Here is a 7,347-nt window from a genome sequence, read left to right as displayed (position 1 = left end):
ACAGACACTGTGTCCGTGTGGGCTTCCTGTGGGCACACCAGTTTCCTCCTACATCCCAAAATACCAGATAGATATCTTAATTGCACCCCCCCCCCCCCAAATTGTCCCTCGTGTGTTGATGAGGGGTGGAAATTTTGGGATGGGGTGAGTTGATGGTAATGTGGGGAAAAATAAATATTATCAGCGTAGAATTAATGTAAATGATGCTTGATGGTCAGCAGAGATGGTGGGCTGAAGGGCCTGGTTCTGAGCTACAAAAATATTACATCTTTAGGTTCAATATGCCAGAGCTGTTCCTAATTTATTAAGCTCTTTAAAACTAACAATTAATTGCTTGCTGTATTAAAAAATCTGAATTAATTCAAGAGTGATGCATTTCAATCATTCATACAGTACTTCTTAAGCACATTAACCTTGTGTGGACCTTTTAGCCATTTTAAGCATGTAACATATTGAAGAATCCAACACCATTTCTAGCTACTAACAGCATCATCTGCTAGGTGAAAGTGCTGCCAGAGATGTTTTAATAGCAAATATAATCAATGACGTAAATGCTCAATAATGAAGTCATTATATAAAAACTGGTTACTGTCATTTATTTCACTGTTAACTTATTGACGGGTTAGAGATAAAATTGGTCAACGGTTGCTCAATGAGCGTTTACACAGAAGCTTTGTATAGTCTAGATAAAGGCTCCTTTCTTTGCATCCACTGTTTGCGAAAGCATATCTTTAAATCTGCCAGCCCTTCAGTTGGAGCTGTTAAACTGAAATCCTTTCATGACATTGTGTAAAGTTTTCCTGGAGTTGTGGGCCAACATTCCCATCATCCTGTGCCACAGAAACAGATACCAGTCATTCATCTCAGTGCTGATTTGTTTGTCTTCAGAATAAGTGTAAAGAATGTGAGATGTTTCAACGATAAGAAATAAATATGTAAAGATGCAAACCAAAATTATTTAAGGAATGCTCCACCAGATTTCTCCTTCACGTCTTTAAAGAGCATCTTATGTCCGTTTTTCTTTTCATCATTTACTATTAGCAGAAGACAGTTCAAGGTATGGCTAATAATCATTGTTAATAATTATTATGAAGTGAAACACAAAAGTCTACCTTGAAGAAGGGCTCAGGCCTAAAACATCAGTTGTATATTTTTACCTCGTATGGATGCTATGAAACCTGCTGAGTTCCTCCAGCATTTCTGTGTTCTTTATGTAGCAAAGGTAAAGATACATAACTGACATTTCGGCTTGAGCCCTTCATCAAAGTATGAGAAAACGCCGGCAAAAGTTCCCTTTGCTGCTTTATTATGCATTATCGTGTCAATGTACCGCTCGCACAGAAAATGCTGGAAGCTCTCAGTGGGTCAGGCAGCATTGATGCAAGTTGAAGGCCCTTCATCATTACAAGGAAGTCTCTATTAAAAAAATGTTCAATCAAATTACTATCAGCAACTTCTCTGACCACAAATGATCTGTTCGCTGCTGAAGGTTTCAGGCATTTTTTGCTTTGATTTTAGCAAAATCTCGAGTAGTAGTGTTTTTTTTTAATCAGTGTTATAAATTGCGAGCTTGTTCACTCATATCCTTTAGGGAAGGAATCTGTTGCCTTAAGCTGATATGGCTATTTGTAACTCCAATACAAGCAGCAGCAATGTGACTGAACCTGAACAAGCCCCCTCCCAGAGATGACCTGACAAGCCAAGCCCTTCAGATGCCTCTGTTCAACATCACTGTAGAAATACCATCAATTCTCTCTCTGCAGTGTTTGAGCAAGTAGCTTATCTCCACTTTCTCCGGGCATTAAATGCTGACCTAGCCAGAAAGCCCATGCATGTTATAAGTGAATTAAAAATTACTTAGCAATGATTGCAATTGGAAGTATTAATATTTTATAATATTTATGCAGATTAAGTAAAATCATATATCAACATTTGCAACATGAAAATATTTATTAAAGGAATTAAATGTATTTAGTTTTTTTGCAATGCTGCAGTACTTAGATGTTCACGCTGTCAGCAATTGTACCTCTTCCACCTTTCATCCTGAAGATGGAAGAAAAGTCTGAAAGATTAATGATAGTAGAAGGGGAAAAAAATCTTGTATTTCAATTACAAAATTCTGTAGAACCATGGTTGAAGTAAAAAAAACACACAATGCTGGAGAAGCTCAACAGGTCCAACAGTGTCCTTTATGTAGCATTTTGTTCGGACGCTTTCCGGCATTTCCTCACACTTTGATGAAGGGATCAAGCCCCAATCGTCGGGTCTGTATCTTTGCCTTTGCTATATAAAGGACACCGTTTGACCTGCTGAGCTTCCCCAATTTTGTGTTTTTTACTTTATTTAAATTAATCGCTCCTGGCTGGTATTCTTTCTGTTGGAAGAATTAATCAATGTACCTCAAAGAGTTTGAAGGGAAAGCCAAATCCTGCCAAGGATCTGCTTGTTATAGAATAATTAGTCAGCTGCGAATGTGGCCACGATGAAGTCTAGACTTGAAGATTGTGGGAGGTGACAGGAGTGGGAGGTTGCATCAAGGAAGAAGCCACACGAACCTTTGAAAAGAGAATGAAAAAGCATCTCAGTCTTGTTGCTGAACTATGCCCATACCATTCCCAAAATGAAACCGACTAGAAAGAAATTAAGCAGAGGCGTTTGCCGTTTATTGCGGAGAATGTCCACAATCAGGCTGACATAAAGTCACTGTCAGGTCAGGAATTGACCACAAGGCTGAATTAGCTGCGTCGGCTGACTTCACAGTAAAGTCAGCATGCTCAGAAATGGATTGCCTCGCAGGGATTTCATTGGGACACAGGGGAGTTTCATTAAATTCTCTTGGGTGAATGGCGACCTGCTCCACGTGCTCCCTCTCTGCCCTCGTCTTGACCCCATCTCCCGCAAGCTGGAGAGTTGATCCTTCATAATTCCCATTGTGGACTGGCAATCCAATCAGTTAAACAAACAGTTTCTGTTGCCATGTTCTCAGGGCAACTGGGGCTTGGCAATAAATGAGGCTTTAAAGTGCAGCTGATATCCCGATAGCCAAATAGAAAATAGCTTTGTGTGTGCTTATGGAAAAATTGTGATGTCATTATTAATGCAGAGCCCTTATAAACAACAAGACTTTATTAGCATAGTAATTTGGCCCAAGGCATTTTGCAAGTGGGAGATGGGAACAAACACTGAATGGAATCTCGGAGGATTATAGAAAAGGATAAAATATAATGGCAGAAATCAGTTTCTAAGAGTATTAAAAGATGAGATATGGTAGAGGGGCTTAAGATAATAAAAACACAGAAGTGCTGGAGGAACTCAGCAGGTCCATGGGAGGTTAAGATATAAAACCAGCGTTTCAGGCCTGAGCCCTTCTTCAAGGTATGAGTAAAAAAGCAGGCAGGCGGATGAATTAGAAGGCTGGGAAGAATGGGCAGGGGGAGGAGTACAGACCAACAGCCAAAAGGTAGGAGGACAGGAGAGAGGAAAGGTGAGAGATTTTAACAGAATGTGATAGTTATAAATGTCAGGAATTTTGATGCATCTGTACATGGACATGTATACGATAAAAACTCTTAATGAACACTGAAGTGGTTTTTTTAAACAGTCTCTCCCACCCTTTGTAAACTGTTGAAATCTAGCTCAGAACAGCTGGGCCCCATAAACAATCATATGATGAGATTACCTGTATTTGGAGATGGTGGTTGATAAATTTTGGCACTAAAGCACAACAGAGAATTTCCCTGGATATCGTCAGGGGGATTCTTCACATTCACCTGACAGCACAGGCTAAGTTTAATGTGTCAACTTCAGGAAAGCAAACACCCACAGTGTTAGCATTGGGGTGTTGCCCTTGATTGCACACTGAAGTATTTGGAGTTATCTCCCACTCCCTAATCAAAAAGATACCAGTTGTAATATTTTCCCTGTCAACCTACTTGAGAATAGATTGGAGATTGCATGCACACTTTTCGCATTCATAATGACTGAATTACAGAAGCATTGAGGGAACCTAGAATCACTGAAACAAAGAAATGGTTTAAATATACTGGACTCCACAATTGATATAAAAGTAATTCTTTGGAACCAATATACAAATTGTACAAAATTTAATTCATATTTACAATACTTTTGGACTGGCTCTACAGGATGTCATAGCCAACGGATAGTAGTGGGGATGAGCTCCCACTGCTACACAAATGCTCTTCATGGCATGTGACTCAAACGGCCTCTGACAACCAGGTCCAACTCCTGGCCTTCACATGTGACGTAGTTCTTATGCCCGGCGGAGCTGTTCTCACTGACAGGAGAAGGGGGAAAAGCAGGCAAATGGCACCTGAAACCAGTTGCTCCGGGCAGATGGGGCTCATTAACCACGGATGGTAACTAATCTAGGAGAGGGAAAACTGATATCAAACCTTCGCTGCCTTTTGGCTATACCCGCTCACGGGAAAGGTTTTGGGAGTAAACCCTGAGGAAAAATCTGGAGTCAGAGTCCCGAAGGCGGCTGACTGCTGTACCCAGCACCAGCACTGCAACTCCTGCTAGGCTGCTGGCACCAAACTGTATTGACTTTCCTTTGGACCTGTCATTAGCATGGAGGTGGTGGTGGGGGGTCCCACTACATGGGCAACAGATGGACCTCCATATCAACTCTGCCCTAGCTTGCACCCTGGAGAGGACACTCCAGAGGCACAGTACCCATAGTCGACCACGACTGATGGAGGCCACACACACTTTTGGACTGTGGCCTCGCATTCACAGGTAGATTTTCTAATAGCTTGATTGCTGATAAATTAGACACTATAAAAGATGAATGGGATGTAATGCTGAGAATATTACTCAGTTCCTAAGTGGGAGTGCACCTAATGGGGTCTTTCCCTTTAATGACCAAGTCCCTCGATTCTCTGAATGCTAAGATCCACATCATTAAGAAACTATTGTGAAATAATAGCACTGCTTTCATTTTTGCTTTAGTGGGGTGACAGATGCACTCAAAAAAAGTATTATTTACTACGTGGGGCATACGCCAAAACATAGTCTTTAAATGTTTTCCGACAGCCAAAGTTTAACATTTGCTTCATCTGCCTTTTGAGGTTTATTGACGCTATCAGTTACCATGCATAAACCAATCAACCCACCTTAACGAAGGCCTCACTATTACCTAATAAAATGTTAATAATGGTGCTCCATCAAGCTGTATCTTACTGTAATAAAGTTATTATGTTGTCCAACGTACAGCTTAACTGAACAGGAAATAAAACAAGGTGGAAAGATTTCTGTTTTCTTCGTATCTCCTTTGTGATTTATGTATTCTGTGTGTCACGTATAATTTCGAAAAATGTAACTGTTGGTTTGATTTTCACTGATTCATTGGAAAGCACCCACTCACTGTTTTAGGGTTTATTTGGGGTCTCACTCCTGCCTGACCACCATAAAAACGAAGTTAGGAGCCTGCAACCCCTACCATCAAACTCCATCCTTGCCTCCCGTCTCCCAACTTCGACTGCAATCTGCGACAATGCCCACCACACATTGCATGCTCTCTCACGTGCCGCCAAGTCTCCGTACCCTGCCTCAGCTCAGAAAATGTGCCCGGAGCAGCGCAGACACAAGAAGCTTGTATTCCAAACTGCAGTGGAACAGAACAATCAGCTGATTGACATCATCTCTTAAATGTGGCTATTAACCTCTAAGTCAGTGTGTTTTTTAACCACAAAGGGCAAACCTTTATTTATTCAATTTCTATGAATTTATTGCCCATCTTTAATTGCCCTTGAGAAGGGGGTGGTGCTGCAGTCCCGATGAAGAAGCCCTGCTTTGGCGGGGGGGGGTGTTTCAGGATTTCATGACGAAATGCTTAATTTCCATAACCTTAACAGACTTTGTTCTAAAAACAACATGCTTCCTTGTCACCTCACTGAGTGCATCAAGATGAACGTGAGCAGGGTGTGTGGTGGGTGGAGAAACACACCCCTATAATTGGTGAACCACCTTTGGAGTAACAGGAGTCTGTGGTTAGGTGTGGGGGTGAGAACCACACACAAATGCTGGAGAAACTCAGCAGGTCAAACAGTGCCTTTATGAAGTCACATCACCTTTGGTAGTTGCAGGAGTCAAGGCAGATGTAAGATGTTGCTCCTTTCAGATGAGAGGTTAATTGAGGCCTAGTTTGCAAAAACAACCAACTGAAAAACCTCACAAAGATAAGCGTATACAGAGCCGTTGTCATACCCACACTCCTGTTCGGCTCCGAATCATGGGTCCTCTACCGGCACCACCTACGGCTCCTAGAACGCTTCCACCAGCGTTGTCTCCGCTCCATCCTCAACATCCATTGGAGCGCTCACACCCCTAACGTCGAGGTACTCGAGATGGCAGAGGTCGACAGCATCGAGTCCACGCTGCTGAAGATCCAGCTGCGCTGGATGGGTCACGTCTCCAGAATGGAGGACCATCGCCTTCCCAAGATCGTATTATATGGCGAGCTCTCCACTGGCCACCGTGACAGAGGTGCACCAAAGAAAAGGTACAAGGACTGCCTAAAGAAATCTCTTGGTGCCTGCCACATTGACCACCGCCAGTGGGCTGATAACGCCTCAAACCGTGCATCTTGGCGCCTCACAGTTTGGCGGGCAGCAACCTCCTTTGAAGAAGAGCGCAGAGCCCACCTCACTGACAAAAGGCAAAGGAGGAAAAACCCAACACCCAACCCCAACCCACCAATTTTCCCTTGCAACCGCTGCAATCGTGTCTGCCTGTCCCGCATCGGACTTGTCAGCCACAAACGAGCCTGCAGCTGACGTGGACTTTTACCCCCTCCATAAATCTTCGTCCGCGAAGCCAAGCCAAAGAAAGAAAGAAGTTTGCAAAAAATAAACAAGCTGAAATCCATCCCCAATTCACACCACTAAAAAGTGAACCACTCAGTGTCACTTTTCTCTTTTGTGTGCATTTCCAAGTCAAATTGCTGTTCCTCTGAACGCCTTGATGCGCAAATCCTTCTTTGTGGATGGGCAGGAGACCGTTCGGCCCATCGCACCTCTGCCAGCCTCAGAGCCGCCCCTTTCCTCTCTCCTCAAGAAATCCCCGTGTACTTCGTCAGGGCAACTTCCTGCAGGCTGCAGTCATCATTCTTCGCCTCTGCCCGTCCGGAGGCCGCAGCCCCAACCCTTGGGTTACCTGAACGGGCAGAAGCCGCCATCACTCTCGCCCATCACCGGGCAGCGCTGCCTTGACGCATTGCAGGTGCGCGGCAACCAATGGCAGGGCGCGGCCCATCCGCTCTCTCATTGCAGGTACGCCTGGACCAATCGGCGCGCGCAGCACAGGCTGGGCTCCCTCCCTCTTCAC

The 7,347-nt window shown here is 43.6% G+C and overlaps 1 long non-coding RNA gene across 1 annotated transcript; it reads right to left on the bottom strand.

The window, feature by feature from the left end:
• Window positions 1–594: 594 nt before the first annotated feature.
• On the bottom strand, window positions 595–7,344 carry LOC138753218 (uncharacterized). Its single transcript, XR_011351039.1, has 4 exons — window positions 7,177–7,344; window positions 3,933–4,015; window positions 2,400–2,555; window positions 595–830 (listed from the first exon to the last, which is right to left on the bottom strand). It is a non-coding gene; the product is annotated as an uncharacterized lncRNA (long non-coding RNA).
• Window positions 7,345–7,347: the final 3 nt, after the last annotated feature.

The sequence above is a fragment of the Narcine bancroftii genome, chromosome 2 (genome assembly GCF_036971445.1).
Source record: "Narcine bancroftii isolate sNarBan1 chromosome 2, sNarBan1.hap1, whole genome shotgun sequence".
NCBI lineage: Eukaryota > Metazoa > Chordata > Chondrichthyes > Torpediniformes > Narcinidae > Narcine > Narcine bancroftii.
The sequence above is the reverse complement of the archived record's forward strand: the minus strand, read 5'-3'. Positions and strand labels throughout refer to the sequence as shown.